We start from the raw sequence: 23,350 nt of genomic DNA on the forward strand, positions 1-23,350 counted from the left end.
TTTAAAGGCTGTTACCTATACTTTCAAACAACAGCTCTGGAGAGACATTGGCTACTAACAAACATTTAACATCAATTAGATTCAGATTGCTACCTGATTCATTAAAGTACTGCAGGGTGCTTGGGCACAGGAACAAGGCTGGAGAAGATCAATAAGTCAATGTGGGCAAGTTCAAGTAGAGAGTGCTGAGGTGGTGAGTACGCGTGGGGAACCTGGTTAAGTTGACAAAAAGGGATCAGCTAGCGGACATTTTCTGGAAGGTTTACAAGGTTAAACTGAAGAACTTACATGTGGCCAGAGATGAAAGTGAAATTGAAAGCAAAACACATCATATCCAGCCATTGGCAAATTCATGGCAGCAGACTGTCCTTCCAAAAGGTCAGGGTAAGGAGGATCCAGTGTGCCCTGACAGGGTAGATCAGCTGCTGACTGCAATAACTGGATTATGGGGAGTTGTGGGGTTTCGGGGGAGTGGGTGTTGGGGGCCTCACAGTCACTTCCCGTGACCAAGAGCAGCTCCTCATCCCCTCTGAAAATTACAGCAGAAACCACGCAGATAGCACACAGTTTGTCGGCACCCTGTCGTCCACAGGCAATCAGAGGAGAGCCAGAATGATCAAAACCAACGGAGAAAACAGATAGCAGCTTGACGTCACTTCAGCTGTCAGTGCAGAGGTACAACAACATCATAGCACCCGCATTTACTAAGAAGGTCACCTTGAAGTCCTTAGATTTAACAAGTATCTACTTTGTTATTGCATATCACCGTGGTGTGTCGCTATTTTCAATTAATTCTGGTGGGATGCATGACAAGTCAATACCGTCAATTGCGCACCCCACTGGGAGCAGGGAGTCAGTGAACTGTCTATAGAAAGGGGCCATTGACAACAGGGCAAGTAGGGATCGAGAAGAGCGCAGATAGGCGAATTGGAGCATGACAAAGACCATCAGGAGCTTATCTGGTCAGAGGGTCCAGGGCTGTGTGAAATTACTGCCCACAGCATGGAATAATGGACGCCAGGTTCTCTAATGTAAGATCCTCAGAGGAACAGTGGATACTAGCATTCAATTTACATGAGGTCTGCCGGCTCAGGAGGGCGACTGGGCAAGAGTCTGAAATAATTGCAGCATCAGTCGCAGTGGCAGGGCCAACACTGGAGTTAATGGGTGAGGAGAGTGGGTCTGTTATGGGTATTCTCAAAAACCGTACAGTGCAGAGGGTCTTGCAACTCAGGTAATTTTTCCGAGTCGGAAGCTGCAGACGGTTGGACAGACCCAGTATCCAACACAAAAGAAATGACCAGCTCCCCACCACCTCCACATCCATCATCTGAATTTCAGACGGGGCGTTTGAGAGACATATTGAGATCGCCTGTGAAAACTCTCTCTCACGATAGCCCTAGTTAGTTTCTGGAGCACGCGGGAAGGGATCAGCCACAGTGTGGGCAGCCTGTTGAAGCTGTCTCTGTTGTTGGTGGACTGCTGTCGTGCCTGAGGGGAGAGAGAGGGTCGATGGCCCTGGGCGACATTGCCTGGATCAGCACTGTGTCACTCAGTGTTCTAATTTCACACTGTTCCAGCACTGCCTTCGTTGAATTGCCCTAGTTTGCTGTACTGCCCTGGTGGTGTCCCTGTGGTTGTCACGTTGTGCGAGCCAGTCGAATGCCCCCGTCGGTTTTGGTGTAGTGAACAGCCCATTCCCGTCCACGTTATTAAGTACAATTAAAGTGTCCGTCCTGCTCGTCGTTCGATTGTGCAACGTGAATACGTGAGCATATGTAAGGTCTGCACGGCAAGTTTTTCGTTCTCTGCTAATGGAATGTCGGACGAAGAGTCGCAGACCTCCATGAAGCGGACAATGACATCGAGCAAATGCTTGGCTGCTCTGCAGACACTGGATAACAGCCCAAAATCGGCGTGCCGTCTTGCAGTGGCCTTTCTCACATCCTTCACGGTGCTGTCCAGCCACTTTTTCCCAGTCTGAGGCGGTGTCCCAGGATTGGATGGGGATGTCAATAACAGGGCTAATGGTCACCCAGTGGGTCATATGAACAAGCTGTAATACGGTCTGCACATCTTGGGACCGACAGTTGAAAATACAGGAAATTTCGAGGACCCAATTGTAGAACGGGAGCTGTCACTTCAACGGGTCTGGGGCATCTTGTAGCATGACCCGAACCTCTGCGTGGATCCAGGTCTTATACAGGGGAGTGCACCCAATCATGATGCGGGGAAACTGACAGTTGGTGCCCTGGTAATTTCGGCAAGCACTCGGTCTTCTTGTGAGTCCGGAGTTATCGTTTGTGTTGGGCAGCAGTGGTGATTCATACTGCCCGGCGGCTAATGTGTCCCATCGCGGGCTTGCTGTGCAAGGCATGGTTAAAAATTGTAGCCACTTCATTCAGGCCCAACGGGTCTGGCATTGAAGCCAGTATGGGAAATTTCGGGTACTGTGGGGCATAAGGCGGTGTGGCTGTATCTGGAATTATTTTGATCACAGTGTCGCTTGTTATTGCAGCAGTCTTTCACCTCCGCGGCCTGATACAGCTGTGCAACCTGACGAAACTTTGCAAGACACTTCAGCATGTATAGAGGGTCACAGGAGGGGTCAACGTGCCCTCCCGTAATGGCAGTGCTACAATAATCAAGCTTATCGAATTTAAAGGACCTCCCATATGGCCAATTTACTTGTGCACATGTGTAAACTACTCCTGTAAAGTGGGTAAAGTAACCGCCATCCCCTGTCTCTTTCAGCACAGAGTCTGCCAGTGAACCAGGATAACAAGAGAATCTCCTATCTTTATTTTGATTTTCACGTATTTACAGGGAGGCATGGTTAGCACTGCTACCTCACAGCGCTAGCGTCCCAGCTTCGATTTCAGCCTTGGGCGACTGTCTGTGTGCAGTTTGCACATTCTCCTCATGTCTGCGTGGGACTCCTCCGTGTGCTCCTGTTTCCTCACACAATCACAAAGGTCTGCAAGTCAGGTGAAATGGCCGTGCTAAATTGCCCATAGTGTCAGGTGCATTGGCGGGAGGGAAATGGGTCTGCACGGCTTACTCTTCCGAGGGTCGGGGTGGACTGGTTGGGTCGACGGGCCTGTTTCTACACTGTAGGAAATCGAAACTTACATGCCTCCTCAATATCGTCTTGTACAACTTCGGTCCTGGGCCGTTCTCACCACATGGTTGGGGTTGCCCAGCTAGCACATCCCAGCAGTGGGTGGAATTCCCTGCCCCCATGGCGTACTGGACGTCCTGCGCTGACTGCTAAGCATTGCACTTCGGCTTTGGAGGAAAGACAGAGGGAGTACTCACAGAACACAGAAGCAGTGACTGATTGACAGGTCAAGCAATAAAGGATTATCGCATACCGCACTGTAAACAAACGCTTGTCTGATGGATAAACACACTTAGACGAGATACCTGAAACTGACAATACATGCAGTCAGCAACCGCAAAACAAGCAGACACATCCAAAACAAATGCTCAGAAACCACAAGACAGAAACAAAAGTGAACTGGTGGAGCCCCGGTTAATTTCCTTCCAGTTGAGGAATCTCTTAGGATTGATGCGAAAAATTTAACCATCAGTCTCTCATTCTATTTTGCCAGGCTTCCCTTGCCCGTCCGGTTCTCCCCTGGCTGGATCCAGATCACGGCACAAACTCTGGCCGTGATTGATACAATCAAGACACAATCAAGCATCCGGCAGCATTAATCAGTTCTAGAATGGGATCAGGGGGTTCCAGCTCTCTTCGTGGGTATGTGAGAATGTCCCTATCCTTGGCTGTAAGGTGATACCATTGTTGCTCTCCAGAGATGAGCAAGGCATTCTGGTGCATCCCTGGCTGACCTGAGCTTCATGTGGCTTTGATATCACTGGGGTTCTAGATTACACTTCGGCCTTTGTTTCAGCCTTGTTTATCGGGTCGAGGAAGCTTATTGGTAGATTGTCTTGGGAAGTGTATTCCCTGGTTTGTGAATAACTGCGATCGAGTATGGTTTCCCTTGTCAGCCTGTTTGGTCAATGCTGAGGCATTTTGGGTGTTCCTTGTATGGCTTGGACAGGCTTGATTTTCTGTGTTCTTATCGGCCATGCTGTGTGTAGGCAGGTTTGCATGTAATTTCCCATACTATTGAAAAATAAACTTTCAGATCTGCAAAGGTTGTAAATTCAAAATCTTAATTCAACATCAACCTGTTCACATGGGGACAAGCCAAACAGCTGTTCCATGGACGGGCAGGTATTCACTCGGGGATCGAACCTAATGGCACGCAAATGACTTCAACAAAGGGAAAGAAGATTTCTCTTGTGTGTTTGGTAAGCGATTATCTTCACAATACCGCCTAATGTCACCCGATCGACATGACACTGGAGAGACACCATTCGTCTGTTCTGTGCATGAGAACGAATTTATTATCTCAGCAAAGCTTTAGATAAAGAAGCTTTAGATAAAGAAGCACACTGTAGAGAGATCTGCACTGAGTGTGGAAAGAGATTCACCTGGTCATCTCTATTCAGTGAGCACGAGTATATTCACACGAGCGAGAAATATTTACTGTCTCCTTCCCTGGGAAATGATTAACCCGGGTCTCCAATCTCTGCAGGTATGGACTTGTTCCCACAAATGAGAGAAAACTTTAATGGTCTGACTTTGAAAAGAGCTTAAGGAGTAGCAATGATGTGATGGAACACCAGAAAACACATGAGAATACCTGCAGTGCAGCAACAGACAGTTCGGCCCAACAAGTCCACACAAACCCTCCAAAAAGCACTCAAACCCATTACCCTCCCTTGTATTTACCCCAACTATTAACCTACGGTATTGGTAATATATCATGACCAATTCACCTAACCAGCGCACCATTTTGTCTTGTGGGATGAAATTTGAGGACCTGGAGGAAACTCATGCAGACACGTGGAGAACGTGCAAATGCCACACAGACAGCCCTCCGAGGCTGAAATCAAAGCCAGCCCCTCATGCTCTGAGGCAGCAGTGTTAAAGACTGAGCCACCGTGCGTGGAGAGGCAGTTAATTTGCACTGTGGGTAGCAAGGGATTAAATTACTCATTCGCACGTGTGACAACCCAGTCAGGTGCAATCTGTTTCGATCAGTTGGCTGCTTTGTTGGCTTATAAAACAGTGTGATGCTCGCAGCGTGGTTCCAATTCCTATCAATGGTTTGAGGTTAATTTAACAGTTGTCCTTCTCTAAATCTTCTCTGACCTGGTTAAATCACCAACAGCCCCTTCTTTCTCAAATGAAGACAGCAGCCTCTACGGTCTGGAAAGACGGTAATAGTGCAAACAATCCAGTGAGGTCGCATGTGAATGCGATATGGAGTTATTGCATCGAGAATTGAACTGTGTTCATTCTGTCAGCCGGGGTTTACTTCATTGGATGTGTTTAATCTCTTCAATTGATCTGGTGTTTAATTGTTCAGTATTCAATCACATCAAATACAAAGATTCTTTCCCCCGGATTTCTGTACAATTCGAGGAGACTGGTAGATATCCATTGACTGCCCTGTTCTTGATCCTCTTCTTCATTGTTAAGTGTGGATTTGTACTGAAAAAATATATCGATGCATTCAGCATTTCTGAATGCTCTTCACATTGAAATGAAGACCTTGTGAAGTGTATTCACTTATTTCAGAGAAACAACAATCCGACAGTGAGAGCATAAATTGTGTTCTCATCAGCGTGACCATGTTTATGGGACCTCAATTAATGGAAAACATTTCCCACACTGCGTCATTAAAACAAATTATTGTCACAGTGAACCCGTTGGTGTATCAGGAGGATGGATGGCTTAAGTGCACCCTTTCCCCAATTCAGAACATATGAATGGCCTCTCGCCAATATGAATTCACTCGTCTTTCAGTAATTTTGAGAAACGTCAGAGCAGGTGAATGGTCTCTTTCCAGTTGAACTCTCTTGTATTTCAGCAGATTGCTGTAATCACTTAATTACTTTAAATCGCAGTGGACGAATGGTCTCATACGAATGGTATGAACTCACTGGTGTCTCAGCAGACTGAATGACTGACTGAATGCTTTCCCATTCTTAGAACAGGCGAATGGCCTCTGTCCACTTGGTTCGCAGATGTAAAGTGAGATCAAATGACGGCCTGAACCCACTTCCTCTGTGAGAACACTTGAATGGTTTCTCTTCAACGTGAACACATTGATGGTACAGCAGTTCGTGAGAACTTTTGAAGCCTTTTCCATACTCTGGACAATTAAATGGTTTCTTCTCCGTGTGAACCCACTGGTGAGTCAGCAAGTTAGAAAACTGAGTAAATCCCTTTTCACTCTCAGAACAGTTGAATGGCTTTTCCCCAGTGTGGTTGCACTGATGAATTTTCAGTACAGACAAGTAATTGAATTTCCGCAGTTTCTCTCCAGCGCCCCTCCAATTATGTCTCGATAGTTCAGATAGTGAATGCTTTCACTCCTCTGTGAATGTAACATACTGCTTTCATTTTCAAAGGCCGGTGAGGTTCAGGCTACATGGGAACAAAGCAACTCCATCAACTTCTGATATTGATGCTTCGTTTCAATTTCCCAACAGCAAATCCTCATCTTTGATACCCCTCAAATAAAACCAAATATATCTCAGTAAGAGAGAACTCCTCAAAACACCAAAACACCAAAACACGTTCCCATGGAAGCTTTCCCTAAAATCGCGGAATATGTGACACATACATTCATAGAACATGAGAACGAGGAGCAAGACGATGCCATACGGGCCTTAGAGACTGCTTCGCCATTCAATAAGATCATGCCTGATCTTTCCATGGATATGCATCCACTTAACCAACCTCTGAAGGCAATCATTACTTCCTTTATTGTTCAAACAAAAATCAGTCCTAGCTTAAAAAAAAACATTTATTGATGTATCATCAACTACTTCGTTGGACAAGCAATTCCATAGAGTACTGCTCTGGTTGAAGGAATTCCTTCTCAATTCAGTACTAACTCAGCTCATCCTGATCTTGAGCCTGTGCCCTCTTGCCCTAGTTTCATCCGCTAATGGAAGCATGCTCTCTACTTCTATCTCACACACGCTCTTCATAATTTTATGTTCCCATAAGATCCGGCCTCATTCTTCTAAATTTTCGATACAATCCTATTGCACATAGTCTCTCGTCATCAGCGAACACCTTCAAATCCGGAATTCCATCCGCCAGAATATTGCCCATTAACCCAATATTTCAATGTTCCTCTGCAACTTTTCACTGTCCTCCGCACTCTTTGCTCAGCTCCTCACCTTTGCGTCAACCGCAGACCTTGACACGATGCGCATGGCTCCAAAATCCAAATCATCCACATAAGTTGTAAGTAATTGTGGTTCCAGTACCGATCCCTGAGGCACACTGTTGATGGACAATAGAATAGCACTGATTTATCCCCGCTCTGCGCTTCCTGTTGGACAAATAATCCTGAATCCATGCTCATACTTTACCCTTAACAGCAGGCATACGTTTGCTGTCAGCCCCTGAACGCAAATTGTCGACGGCATTTTGAAAATCTAGGTACGCCAATTCACTGGGTCCCGTTATACACCATGCTCGTAATGCCATCATAGAACTCGAAAAGATTTTTCAGGCATGACCTGCCCTTCATTAACCCATGCTGCGTCTGTCCAGTTTCTGTCGAGATGCCCTGCTATTTCTTCCTCGATAATAGACTCAAGAAATTTCTGCACTGCAGAGGTTAAACAAAGTTCTATAATGTTGGGGAATGGGTCTGGGTGGGTTGCACTTCGGCGGTCGGTGTGGAGTTGTTGGGCCGAAGGGCCTGTTTCGACACTGTAAGTAATCTGATCTAATTCCTCATATTCTGTCTGCCTCCCTTTTTAAACAGTGATGTCATATTTGTGTTTTCCAATCTGCTGGGACTGCCCCAGAGACCAACGAATTTTGGCAAAATACCGTCAGCAAACTTCTTTTTAACACACCATCGCGTTTAACACCCTGCGATGTTAATTAGCTCCAACAATCCAACACTCGCTCTTTTGTTATAATGACTGTTCCCAGGTCGTCACCAACCGTCATCACTTTGTCAATTACTGGCATGTAATTAATATCCTCCGCTGTGAAGACCGACGCAAATGCCTGTTCAATGTCAAGGCTATATCCGCACATCCCATAAGTAAATGCCCCTTCTTATCCACGAAAGTGTCAACGTTTACTTTTGCCACTCTTTTTCATTTTATATTTTAATAGAAACTTCTGCTATCGATCTTTATATTCTGTGCTAATTTTAATGCCATGCTCCTTCTCACATTTTCTCTGCATTAAATTCCATTTGCCAACTCTCAGCCCAGCACTGCAGCATACCTGTGTCCCTATGTAACCTACAATATCTTTCAGCACTATGCACAAATGTACCGAACTTAGTGTCGTCCGCAAATTTACGAACCCATCCTTCTACGCCCCCATCCAGGTCGTTTATAAAAAATGACAAAAAGCTGTGAAATCAAAACAGATCGTTGCAGTACACCAAAAGCAACTGAATTCCAGGATGACGTTTTCCCATCAAATAACACCCTCTGTCTTCTTTCAGCTTGCTAATTTCTGTTCCAAAGCACGAAATCCTCCTCAAGCCCATACCTCAGTATTTTGTGCAGTCATCTACCAAGGCGAAATTTACCAAACGGCTAACTGAAATCCAAACGTGCATTACATGAACGGCATTACCCTCATCTATCTGTTTAGTCACCTGGCGAGTTTTAACAAGTTTGTAGCTCAGGATTAGCTTCCACATGAAGATTTGCTCGCTGAGCTGGAAGGCTCACTTACATACTTTTCTTTACCCTCCTGGGTAACATCTTCAGTGGGCCTTCGGGCAGCGTACTGTTCAGGATTTCTGCTTTCTATTGAGATGTTTGGGGTTCTTTGGGTTGGTCATGTAATTTCCTGTAGTGATATCATTTCCTGTTATTTTTCTCAGGGGGTTGTAGATGGGGTCCATCTCGATGTGCTTTTTGATAGATTTCCGGTTGGAATGCTATGCTTCTCGGAATTATCGTGCCTGTCTCTGTTTCACATGTGCTCGGATGGATGCCTTGTCCAAGTCAAAGTGGTGCCTTTCCTTATCTGTATGAAAGGATACCAGTGAGAGAGGGTCACGTCGTTTTGTAGCTAGTTGATGTTCATGTATCCTGGTGGCTCGTTTTCTGCCTATTTGTCCATATGCAAAAACTGATGACATTTACAAAATACCGTGCAAGAACTGGAAACAAACACGACATTCGACAAACACTACAGTCGACTGAGACAACACATCCATACTAGGACAAGCCAAACAGATACATGCAGAAGAATTCCTCGAAGCATGGCATTCCGACCAGAACTCTTCCAACAAACGCTTCGAGCACGACGCCATCGACTACCCGCTGAGGAAAAATAACAGGAAATGACAACACCACCAGAAATTACATCACCAACCCAAAGAATCCCAAACATATAAATTTTAAACAGGAATCATGAACAGTTTATCGCCTGGAGACCCACTGAAATTGTTACCTCGTAGGGTGATGAAATGTCTGGAAATGAACTTTCCAATTCAGTGAGCAAACCGACATCCAGTTTAATGCCCTACTCAAAGAACTCAATAATGTTTCTGAGTCTCGACCTCACATTCACAAAACCGGCTTGACCTTCCCTCATAAACTAATTCCAATCGAGATGATTACAAATTTTATCTCTCAGAACTTTTTCCAACACTTTAGCCACAACCGACGGAAGGGTCAATCGTCTATAATTTCCAGAGTTTTCTCGACTTCTTGAATGAGGGAACAACGTTTACTATCCTGCAGTGTTCTGGTACTATACCTTTGGACAATGACAACATAAAGATCAAAGTCGAAGGCTCGGAAATCCGATTCTTGGTTTCCCAGAGAATCCTAGGATAAATCCCCTCCGGCCGACGGGAATTTATATATTTTCATATTATCAGAGTTTGTAACACCTCGTCCTTGGGAACTTCAATCCGATCTCGTCTGGTAGACTGTTTCTCAGTATTGTCCTCTACAAGGTTTTGTTTTTCCAGAGAGAATCCTGACAAAAGATATTGCTTTTGCGCTTCCCCATCACTTCTGTCTCCATGCACTACTTACCACGACTGTCCTTCATTGGCCATATTTTATTCCATTCATTCTTTTAGTCCTTACGTAACTATGGAAAGATATAGGATTTTCCCTTATCCTATCTGCCAATTCTCAGCTACCATCCTGGCTCATCTTCAGTCTCTCTTCAGGTCTTTCCTGAACTTCCGCAGTAATCATGACTCCTGCACTTGACAATTTCCTCCCTCTCTGACAGGTACATACTTATAAAATACACACAGAACCTGCTCCTTGAATAAGCTCCTCACGTCTATTCTGCCCATTCCCTGCCGTTTCCTTGCGCAAACTGTGCATGCGTGATCTTATCTAATCGCATTACAATTTTCTTTCCCCCAGCAGCAGCGCTTGCCCTCCGGTGCATACCTATCCCTTTGAAAAGCTCAAGTAAACATAATTTAATTTTGGTAACTATCACCAAAGTGCTCGCCTCCGGCCAAATCTATCACCTTGCCGTGTTCATTACCCGGTACCAAATCTACTTTGGCCTCTCCCCATGTTGGCCTGTTCCATTACACAGTAGTTAAGGAATCTCTCGCAGATACTCAATACTCTCCTCATCAAGGCTACCCTGACTGAGCGGCTTCGACCGATCGACATGTTGATTAAAATCCCGCATGATAATTGCCATACCATTTTTTCTGGTGTTATTTATGTCTTTGTTTCCTGCCCTCCCCAATATGATCATAAAATTTGGAGCCAGGAGACTCCGACAATCAGTGACATTTTCTTCTTAGAACTTCTAATTTCCTCCCAAATGGATTCAAACTCCTTCTCCATAGAAAGTATATCATCTGTCAGCATCGGTCTGAGGTTGTCCTTGAATGTTTTAGTTACACCACCTTCCTTACCACCATTTCTGTCCTTCCAAATTGTCTCATGCCCGTGAATATTTACCTCCCAGTCTTGACTATGCTGTCTCCATGTATCTGCAATGTCTACTAAATTGTATTCGTTCGTGATAATTTATGCCGTTATATCCCCAACCTTCTTCCAAAAAGTACGAGCATTCAGGTATAGTTCCTTTATGGTCGCTTTCTTACCCATTTATTAACAACATCTCTAATAATATCTTCTACGCTATCCTTTCTTCTTGCTTCTCCTCACTTGTCCATTTCTGAACTCCCTGCTTAGTACACAAGTGCTCAAATACACCTTCCAGGTGAAGCAACACTTTCCCTACACTTCACACAATCCAGTCTAATAGATTCACTGCTCATATTGTGGTCACCATTACTTTGGGAAATGAAGTCTGGATTGAATGACCGTTTTGCAGAATACAAAGTTCTATCGCCAAAAATGTCCCAGAGCTTCCAGTTGACTGTTCTTTTAGCACAGAACCATGTTTCCTCGCCAACGTCTCTATCTCAGGCTGACTGCAGTGTTCTACCATAGCTCAGCGCATGCAGAAAAAGTAACAGGCCATTTTCTGCTTGAGCACCCAACGACCATCCATACCAATTTCAATCATTTTAAAGGCCTGAAGTCTCCCATGTCCTGGCCCCCGACACACCGACCAGGCCTATTTATAGCATAGCAGCCATTACACAATACCTGTGGTTAGTCATAAACAGTCTCCGTGAACAGTTGTTAATGCTCCAAACTAATCATTATCAATTCCTATGCCCAACTGTTAGTTTCTCTCTTTCGGCTTTATCCCGACATCTCGTTCACTTCTAATTACTGCGCCCCCACATATCTTCTGCATATAGACCAAACTTTACCTGGAAATAATCAATGGTAAGGATGCCGTCACTGCACCGAAAATGTTAACTCCGATTTCTCTTTCCAGCATCTTTTGTCTTGCCTCTGAGGAAGCTTGCTACTGTGCTTGTGTAATGCCCCCTGCACATAAGACACAACTGTGTTAATCCTGAAAAGTTCTCTTGTTGACGAATCCCATTACAATGTGAGGCATTGGCATCGACTTCGTAGGTCAATAATTAAAGAAATCATGTGCTTGGATTTGTGCCGCAGTTCTGTTCTGAATATGGAAAACAACAGAGAGCTAAATCTCGGTCATGTCAGATGAGAACAGATAGGAATCTCCACAAGAGGCGGAATTAAGTGAATATTTTTCAGTTAGAGAAAAATCACACCATTTCTCACTGTAATAGACTGTGGCTATCAAAACAAAATATTTTATCACCACAAAGTCTTAATACAGCATTTTCGAGTTAAAATATCTGAATGTTCTCCTTCCAGTGTGACAGTACAGTTGTGTCAGCAAATGGGATAACTGAGTGAATCACTTTACTTGTTCAGCAAGCGAACAGTTCTCTTGTGCTAAGATATAGGGACAGAATGCAGGACGTGGGATCGAAAGGTTCTGAAGAAGTTTGACATAGGGACTGATGAAGTGTTGTGGTTCTGAGCGGCTTGAAGTGGGCATATTCCCAATTCAGGACGGATTTGTATCTTATGTTCCTCTCTGTCACAATGGAGGAAATGTTTTACTTTCCTCTTTGGGTTTGTAGTGGACTGGAATAACGCAGTTCCACTTTTCAGTAAGATTGGGAGAGAAAAACCAGAGAATCACATAACAGTGAGTCTCACATCAGTTAAAGGGAACCTTTTGGAGCAAACCCTGAAGGAGAGAGTTAACTGCCACGTGTCCAGGCAAGGTTTCATCAGGAAGAGTCATCACGGCTTTGTTACAGAATGTCATGCCTAACAGATTGGATTAAATATATTTTATTGGCAAGTGATCGGGTTTTTTAACGAGCGCAGTAAAGTTGATGTTGTTTCTGTGGATTTCAACATAGCCTTTAACACGACACCACACTGGAGACTGGTAAGAGGATAAAAGTGAAAAGGGATTTAAGGTCCCCTGGCAAGTTGGATCCAAACTTAATTTGGTGTTGGTAGGAGACAACGAATGGTGATAGAAGGCAGTTTGTGTGATTGGAACTGGTGTTCAATGGTGTAACACAAGGATGAATGCTGGGTCCCATGTCGATTGTGAATGTGTGTAAAGAATATAGAACAATTTCGGGGGAAATGAGAAGCAGAGTTGTCGATGATGCGAATATTAGCAAAATGGTTAATAGTGAGGAAGAAGGTCTTAGGATGGAGGAGCTCAGAGATGGATTTGTCAAATGTTAAATTCAGATAGGGGATGTTGAAATTAACCATGAAAAACATGAGGTGATGCACATTGGAAGAAACACATCAACGAATTACTCAATGAATGGCAGTACACGAGGAAACCCAGAGGACCAGAGAGACTTTGCATGTTGGGCAACATATCCGTGAAGGCAGCAGAGCATCGTGACAATCGCAACTTTATCAGTCAAGGCAAAAGTTATTAAAGCAGATAAAGTGGAGTCACAAGTAGACAAGATAGTGAAGAAAGTACTTGGCACGCTTTTTGTCATTAGTCAGAAAGTTGATTATTCAAGTTGAAATGTCATGTTGTGGCGATATAGAGCATTGGTGAGATCACATTTAGAATACTGCTTGCAGTGATGGTCAACTTCTACAAGAGGGATTTTGTGAAAATTGAAACTGTGCACAAATGAGTTACAAGGATGTTGCGGAGACCTGAGGGCTTGAGTTAAGCGTGGAGATGGAGTAGGCAGGAGCTTTTTCGCTGGAATGTTCCAGGCAGCGCGTAACATTCTCACGGTTTATAAAATCATGAGTGGCATGGATAAGCAACTGGACTAAATCGTTTGCGCAGGATGGTGAAGTTCAGAACTGGAGGGCACAGGTTTAAGGTACAGGCACTGAGACACACTAAATATGGTATAGAGAGTGAGAGAATGATGGTTGATTTCCAAGAGGCATTGCTTCAGCTCAGTCTTCGGTTTTAAAAATAAGCATTTTTTTCGTGAAAGTAGTTTGGTAGTTAAGTCGTGAATGGAACGTTAGGGGTTCAAAAATTGAGTGATGTACCGACGAATAAGTGAGTGGGTACAATATTGTCCAATGCATAATGAAATGGAGAATGCCATATTTATAAGGAACAATCAATAAAGATCTTTTAAATAAAATGTGATGTTGCAGGACTCTGAAATACTCACCGAACTGGCTGTGCTTGGTTTATGAGTCACATTAACTTTTCTGCAGGAGCATCAACAGATTCGGAAGGCAAAATGATATTTTTCATCTGTTCAGCAGTGGCGAAGCCAATATATATTCCTCCATTCCTATCAGCACTTGACAAGGTGAGCATGCATTGCCTGATCGAAACATTCCAGTCCATGAAACTCTTTTTTTCTTTTGAGAAACAGAACGTAACAGTTATTGAACTGCAGCTTTCTCTTTTCCTTTACCAATTTTACTATCCAAACATTCAGTTGAACTGACAGGATGCTGAATTCTACAACAATTATTTCTTTTCTCAGATATTCAGCCTCTGCATTTTTCTTTTCTTTAGTGATCTGAATGACCTGATATTTATGGGGAAAGGAATGTTGCAGTTTGTCTCGCATGCGACAGAAGAATCAACTGAGTGGTGACATGTGCATCTTTATTTTCCTGTGCAGTTGAAATGAGGTGGTGTCGAGTTAAAAGTGTGGATCCGGAAAAGTACACCTGGTAAGGCAGCATCTTTGGAGTAGGAAAGTCGATGTTTTGAGCATACGTTCTTCGTCAGGAATGTTCGAAACATTGACAGTCCTGGTCCTCCGATGTTGCCTAACCGCTGTGCTATCTAGTGCCATCCTTCCTGACTCTAATCTCTCGCATTTGCAATTCTCGCCTTCTCCTCAGTCGGGGTAGTGTTCGATGCTGTTCCTGAGATGTAAGAACATGTTCATAATAATAGTTTGGATATGCAGTTAGAAGCTCATCACTGATGAAATTCATTCTCCCCCTCCCAATCTGCCAAGCACATGCAGGTCCTGCGCCTCCTTCATTGACATTCCCTGAACACCTGACGCCTGAAAGAAGAAGGCCTCATCTTCCCCTTGGGCCCTTGATGCCACATGGGATCACCAGTTTCCTCATTCGCCCTTCCCTCATATTATTCTAGTTTCATGATTCCAACTCAGCATTGCCCTCATGACCTGCACATCATCTTTCCAACCTTCCCGCTCCACCTCCTGTCAGAACTAATAACTTATTCTCCACCTTTATCTACTCCTCGCATTCACAGCTATCACGCTCCCAACCCCCCCCCCCCCCCCCATTTATCTATCAGTCCCCACGGCCACAAACCTCATTCCCGATGAAGAGTTTAATCAACTCTCCCTCTCCTCGAATGCTGCCTGACCGACTGTGTTTTCGTTCACCACACTGTCGGCTCTGAGTTCTCGACTGCAGTTCTCACTTTCTCCACGGGACAGTATTGTGTAAAAGTCACATTAGTGGAAAAGTGCAGTTTCTGTGGCTTTCTCAGTTGTTAATTTCATTTGCTCAATCGGCTCTTGCTGGAGTACTGTGTGTCTTTCTGCAATTATCATTATAGCAGGGATGTGATAGCATTGGAAACGGTGCAGAACAGATTTACCAGGATATTGTCTGTTCGAAGAGTTTCACTTATGAAGATCGTTTGGACGGACTGGGCTCTCACAAAGATGTTCTCTTTTTTAAAAAGAAACGGAGCTGTACTTTTTCTCAAGGATAATGTCTCTTTATATCTTTTTTTATCAAAGGCATTTTAAAACAGTTCGGGCTCCGAATCGGATGAAGTGTTACAGAGATGAAAGTGTTTACTATGAGGCCTTTCGTTTCTCCGTAAACAGCTGAGGCTTAAGGCCAAAGATTTAATGTTTTAGAAATTGAAAAAGCGTGGTCATTCTGGAAAGTTGAATTCCGGTTTTTAGATCCTGCAGCAGTGGTGCACTAACTAATAACCTCTCTCCTTCTCCCCTTCTAATTTTTAACTGTAAGCTTCAGTTTCATTTTTATTGCTTTAAGGTACTTTTTCTAAGGATTGTTGTGTATTTTCAGAACAGCATAAGTAAGTCTGGTTTGGATAGAGTAAGTTCTGTGGGTATTCTATATTCTGTTGTTTGTTTTTCAATCCGTCATTTTATGAATAATTTTTGTAACTAGCTTACTCGGGTAATTTTCACTGTACGCTTTACGAAAAAAAATAACGTTACGGTCTGGCTTGTCTGCTTAATAACGTTTTGAATGGTTTAGCCTCGTCCATAATAGATTGGGAGGTAGTTGATGGATTATCAGAGCAACTGATAGGTGCTTGCGTCTTTATTTCGGGTGTTGATTTGTATTAGGGTAGGAAATGCTTGGGAAGGCAATGTCTCATTTAGGTACAAAGAGTTGTCTTGCTATGGACGATGTAGAGTTGGTAGTTTTACAAAAAATAATTCTCGCTTCACTGTACATGGTAAACGTTTCTGGAATTAGCAGACATACTGGGGTTGTATTTGCCTCTTTCTGTGAGGAAAGGAGAGATCATTCCCGCAATAGCTCAGCATTTAACTAAGCTGGAAAATCCATGAGAATCTGTAGTGATGGTTAAAATTTATTTGAAAATGAAGCAGCTTGAGTTAGACTCGAGAGATAAGGAAAGGACACCAGATTTGAAGCAGTTTGCGATACGATTTGAAGTAGAAAGAGGGAAGAAGAGAGAGCAGCAGAGCAGAGAGAAAGGGTGACAGGGTTTGAACTTCAGAAATTGGCAATTATTAAAGGAATTCACCTTAAAAGGCTGGAGATAAAGGCTGAAGATAAGCTTAATCTGGAAGGGGATATTGTTTAAACGGCAAGGTTAGCAGCTGAAATGGCTGATTGTTATGAAGTGGTCCATAAAACTAGGATGGGCTTCCAGAATCATTTTAAGTCTGAGGGATAGAAATTGAAGCAAAGAGAAATCCTCACTTGGAAAGGGAAAGTTAAATCTCTGTGAAGATCATTAGGATAACCTGTCACAGGGTAAATAGGAAACCCTTGAAGGGAACAAGATCTGAGGTTTTCATTGCAATAAAGTAGGCCTCATGAAGTCAGTGTTGGAGAACTAGGGAAAGCACTGGAAAGTCAGATGCAGGGAACGAAACAAGCCTGGATGTTTTGTTGGAGAAAGCGAGGTCTGCAGATGCTGGAGATCAAAGTTGAAACTTTATTGCTGGAACAGCACAGCAGGTCAGGCAGCATCCAGGGAACAGGAGATTCGACGTTTCGGGCACAGGCCCTTCTTCAGGAATGTTTTGTTGGCATGGCAATAGAAAGCACAGTGGAGTGTGGGAAGCTGCATCAGAGTGCACAAGCCGATCAGAGGCTGGTAAGGGGGAAGTACCACATCTGCTTTAATAATATACCTGCAAAGTTAAAGTTCATTTACCTTGGCCAGGGGTAGCAGATAGAGAAGGAACAATATTGAGGGACACAGGATCGTGCCTGTCTGTGATTCAGAAGGAGGGAAAAATATGTACTCCCGAAGAACTATGTATATGGGAATTCATGGTGGGACGAAAAATTGCTGAGTTATGTACAGTGAAGCGAGAGTGGGCAGAAAGAGTGGGGAATTTCTGGTGGGAGGTCTGGGCAAACTCTCAGCTCCAAGAATACAATTTGTGCTTGCAAATGATATAGCTCAATCACCGGTAAGCGTGCTGCCTACTCCAGATAAAAAGCCAGTCGAGATGCAGACAAGTGCAGCAATGCAGGACGTTTATCAAGGAATTTTCCCAGATTGTGCCTTAACGCGATCACAGAGTCACAAGCTGAAGCAGGACAAATCAAAAGGTCCGGATATGGAAGCTGAAATATGATTACAATTTTTTTTTGTCAGGTAAGTGGGACACAGCAGGGGACAAGCGTTAATAATGCAAGTATATTCAGCTCTCCTATGCTACTGAGTTACAGCAGAAAGATGAATAATTAAAGCAGTTGGATCAGAAGACATGTCCTTGGAAGGAGCGTGAATGCATCCCCGTGTGATATTACTTTGCAAATGATATGTTAAGGAGGAAGTGGAGAGCAACACATATTCAAGCAAGTGAGAAATGGGCAGAATTTATTTTTCCAGTAGGGTACAGAAAAGTGGTGCTGCGAGTGCCGCAAGTGCCACAAATTGGAGGGTACGTAGGCGTGATGAAAACGGAGGCTAAAATACAAAGACATTTTTACGGCCTGGATTGCAGAGGAATGCATTTGAATTTTGCCAGACGTATCATACATTTCAAATAATAGGAAAACCATGGGAAATAATAAAGCCTGCACCTTTAATATCTATCCCAGCGTTCAAGAAATCTTTCTTAAGTGTCTTCATTCATTGTGAAGTTTCCCTACATCCATTAAAAATGGGAATAAGTATTAATTAACAGAAAAAGGATGTATTGACGAGATTTCCGAATGTTGTTCAATCATGCAATATGACAGCTAAAAGGATAGTGGACGAATTCCGGTTTTTGAAAAAACTAGATGAAGACTACCATCAGAGATACAATTAGCTCAAGGGTCAAACTTCACGTCCAAACTTTACAAGGAGTGTATAGATAGCTTGGAAATAAAACGATTCAAATCTACTGTGTACAATTCAGAATCACAGGGTGCACTGGAAAGGTGACGTCAATTATTAAAGACTATATTGAGGTTTTATGGTTCAGAGTAGCCAGATTATTTCCATAAGGGAGTTGCGTCAGTGCTGTTTGCGATCTGAGATGTACCAAAAGAATCCACCAAACTAAGTCCATCTGAAACCAATTTTGGGCATAAAGTAAGAGGACCATTAAAATTTATGAATGAAAAATTAATAAGTCAGATTACAGAGACAACGCATTTGGATGATGTGTCAAATTTTAAAGTTGAACTAAACAATGTTGGGGAGTTGTCGAGACAGTATTTAAAAGTATCGCAGCAAATATGAAGCAGGAAGTGTATGAAAATCAAAAAATCACAATTGAGCCGCTGGGAACCATGCAATTATTTAAAATTCATTAATCGGTGAAACTTTAAAGCAAGGTTTAAAAGACCAAATTGAGAGGAAATTGAGTGAGGTTAGCTACTTGATAGGGACTCCAGTCATGAAGGAATCTCACAGAATGTGATGGGAATATGCTCTAACGGTATTTTGGCAGAGAACGAACGCAAGATGAGAATGCGGTATTAACTACAACACACTGGGAAGAACCAATGTCAGGGAATTCTGCATTGGACGTTCCCGAAATAAAATTGGACAATGCAAAAGTTGTCCAAAATTGGTAAAGTTATTCAGTTATCTTCCAGAAGAAAATCGAAAGAGTTATTACTCTTGCATGGGGAGATCTGCTGAAATATACTGGGAATTAATAATCTAATTGTAGATGATGTAAATATATGAGATGCTGTTCTGACTCTGTAACATCCTTGCAGGTATAACCCTTTAAAGTTGTACAAGTTCATAAGGAGATGTCACGTATGCATCAAAACGGCATAACCGAAGTGAGTTTTAATGAATAGAGTTTACCCATCATCATGGTGCCAAAGCCAGATAAGACCCAACAGTTATGTGTGGACGATCACAAAATCAATGTTGTTAGAAAGACTGATGCGAAGACATATCTGCAGTTGGAGGACTGTGTGGAAAAGATTGGAGGAGCAACTTACACTTCTAAGTTGGACTTCCTCAAAGGTTACTGGTAGTGAACTTTGTCAGAAAGATCAAAGGCAATTTTGTAACGCCAACTGGCCTGCAGAAATTTAAAGTAATGACGTTTGTACGAAAAACACTTCAGCCACATTTCAGAGGTTAACTGACAGGGTAATTTCCGAATACGCAACTGATTGGTGTATATTGTGTCTGGTGACTTTCAGTCTCTCGTGGATTGAATATTTACAGCATTTATCGGGCATTTTTGATCGAATTCGGAAGTCAAACTGATTTGTAAACCTAGCTGAAAGTGAATCTGCCAAAGCCAAAGTCACGGACAAATAGCCCCACGGGATGCGAAATCGAAAGTTACAGGGGACTTTTACACATTGTTGACGAAAAGAGCAGTACTACAGTTCCCAGGATTGAGTGGCTTTTACTGAAAGTTTGTGCCGAATGTTCGCAGTGGGACTACTCCACTCACCGAACTGTTAAAAACAGGCAAGAAATTTCAGTGAACACAAGACTTTCAAAATGTTGTTTTTCTCAGAGCAGAGCTGATTGTGAGGAGACATGATTGACGTGTACGAAATAATGAGGAGCAAGGCATTACAGATTGAAGGAAACATTTGCTCTTGATGGATCACCAGGGTTTGTCGATTTCAGATAAAATGCAGAATGCTTTGAATAGACTGGTAGGAAAACTTTATCAGTCAGCGGGTGGTAGACTCTGGAACTCACATTCTATAAAGATCAGTTGGACAGTTAACCCTTCATTCTTCTCTGATTTCACTGGCCAAAGAGTTTCGAAAAATGCTCAAAGCAGAGCATCACCGCGAGCAAGTTATTCGATCGCTGGCTTTATGAAATGGAAAGGTGCCCATGAGCAACGTGTCCGACTATTCGGCTTCCCTCCTGTGATGACGCTGGAATATTGACTCTCATGTTCTCAGGGACATGGAGTGAAGGCATTCTCGTTCCTGCAGATGAGGAGCTCATACCTTATTTCGGCTTTAAAAAAATCAGTTTTTAAGCGGGATTAACGTCTGCCCTGCCTGCGGGCCAGATAGGATTCGAACCTACAGCCTCCTGATCCTTCGTCAGGCGCGTTATCCATTGCGCCACTGGCCCGATGTACACACACAGCCTTAAGAGCCGTGATGTTAATACGGACACGGTTAATAGCAGTCGTTTTCACCAGTTGAACAAGCAATAAAGATAATCACTGTCACTGATTCAGTCTAATCTTCATCACCTTTCAAAGCAGCGAATTTTAAAAAAAAAACACATATGTCCTCACGAAGTTTCCATTCACACTCTGTCTGCTCAGTCATTTAATGGAATCACTGCTGATCTGATGAATTTCGAATCCACTTCTTCAGCATAACTGACGTGAATGTGAGCCTAATCACCACATTGTATATACCAGTTAACTTTCAGAGGTTTCGAGTACAGTAACGACTTTTGCGAGTATGCAGGAAAGTGAATACTGTGAACCGAGCAAAAAAATCCCTTCATGGAAATTAATCCAGTGCAAAGTGAACCATATAAGAACGGCAGATGACGTCAACATTCCTCTGCATCACTCTGCACAGATGCTTCTCCAAGAATTGACTCTTTGCAGAATTCTTCTTTGTAATTTAGACTGTCCCAGTTGTAGATATTCTTTCAATCCACAAACAAGTATCCTGCTGAAAACTACTTACTTAAAATTAAAATAGTTGACGATCTATTCGACCAGCTGATGTCCCAAAGTTCCGTGTTCCATGTCAATGCAAGTCCTTGCAGGGGAAATTGGAGCTCCCAGCCTGATGTCCCACTGCTTCTTGATGCGTGGGAATTGAAGCCGCTGTCGTTAAGGTGGGTGCTTTTAGCCTCGATCTTTCATGCGCCTCTGTATCATCAGAGAATGGCATTACGCTCACCGATTGCACTTTCGTAGCCGCATGCTTGCGTTGAACGTCATTACCATTTCAAATTAGTTTTGGGTGCAGTGTGACTCAATTCCTCTGATTCCACGCCCTTCAACTGGAATTATATGACATGTTACGTCAATAAGTGAGGAAATTGGTGAAGTAACCGATGTTAAAATACAGTGTTATTGAGAAATACATTTCAGCAATACCCTGCAGTATCCCATGACCCTTTGAAGTTTTGTGGATATCTCGCAAACGTAATATCCCACAACCTCAGTGTTGCAAACTCTACAGTCTCTCGGGACATAGAAGCTATGTGGGCGGCACGGTGGCACGGTGGTTAGCACTGCTGCCGCACAGCACTAGAGACATGGGTTCAATTCCCACCTCAGGCGATTGACTGTGTGGAGTTTGCACGTTCTCCCCGTGTCTGCGTGGGTTTCCTCCCACAGTCACAAAAATGTGCAGGTTAGGTGAGTTGGCCATGTTAAATTGCCCGTAGTGTTAGGTAGAGGTATGGGTGGGTTGTGCTTCGGCGGGTCGGTGTGGACTTGTTGGGCCGAAGGGCCTGTTTCCACACTGTAAGTAATCTAATCTTATTGCTTTTTGCATCGTGCTTTTCCATGTTCTGCTCGAATCACTGTCACAATCGGCATTTTCCCATTTTACTCCATGTAATATGTGCTTAGCAAACGCTGAAAAAAACAATCTTTGTTTTACATGAAAATACGATACGAGATGATATGTTTTCTTCTTCAAACACACTCTGTCTCACATCTTTGCGTTTCACATATCATAACCACCTTTTATCGGAGAAATCTCTCCCTCCCACAAGAACTAACTCGCCTAAACGTCCACCCTCCCATTTCACTGAGGTATTGCGCAATATAATACTCACATTTACACTGTTCATTCTGTACTGCTGCGATCACTGTTTTGGGTGAAAGTGCTGAATCCCATGTTCGGCATCTTCAAGCAATTCAATCCATTTAGATGCAGCTGTTCTGTAATTAATCCTCGTGGAGCAGCTTTTACTGACACTGACAAGAGATTACTGTAGCATCAATCTCAGGATAAGTGCACAGCGCAGGATTGAGCAAAAGATATTTTATTGGAAAAGACAAGTTTCTGTGGCTTTCTCCAGTCATTTATTTCATTTGTTCATTCGGTTCCCCCGAAATATTGCGTGCAGTTCTGCAATTCACATTACAGTAGTCATTTGATCGCACTGGAAACCGTGCAGAAATTTACCAAGTTGAAAAGTTTAGGTTATGAAGACAGATTGTTTTGACTGGGGTTGCTTTCTTAAGGCACAGGAAACTATGAGGATACATGTTTCATATGCACTATTTTAATGAGCGACATGGACAATGCAGACTAAAATAAACGTTTCCTCTTGACCGATCAACAGGGGCGAAGACTGAAGTTAAGAGATGGAAAGGATTGAGGAGATATGCAGAAAAATCTCATCAGCAAGCGGATGGTTGAATCTGGATTCACTGTCTGAAGGGATGTGCAGAGGCGAACCCACATAACCTTCAGAAATACAGGGATCTGAACTTGAGTTGTCAATGCATACAAGGCCAAGTGATGAAAATGAATACAGATAGTCAAGCGATTGCATCTGACAAAAGCATGTACAACGACCTTGAGGGCTGTCATTCTACACATGCGTGGTATTCGGGTAGCTGTCCATGGTGGGCTAGCAGGTCCATTTTTTTCACTTTCTTTGCTGTAACCCGGCTTTGATTCTCAGTCCGTGAGTTGGGGGTTGTTTTGATCCTGATAGTGACATCAGCAAAAGCAACCACCTGCAAGT

The sequence above is a fragment of the Chiloscyllium plagiosum genome, unplaced genomic scaffold (assembly GCF_037043375.1).
Source record: "Chiloscyllium plagiosum isolate Xiang-an unplaced genomic scaffold, Cpla_swu_hap1 HiC_scaffold_21, whole genome shotgun sequence".
Lineage (NCBI taxonomy): Eukaryota > Metazoa > Chordata > Chondrichthyes > Orectolobiformes > Hemiscylliidae > Chiloscyllium > Chiloscyllium plagiosum.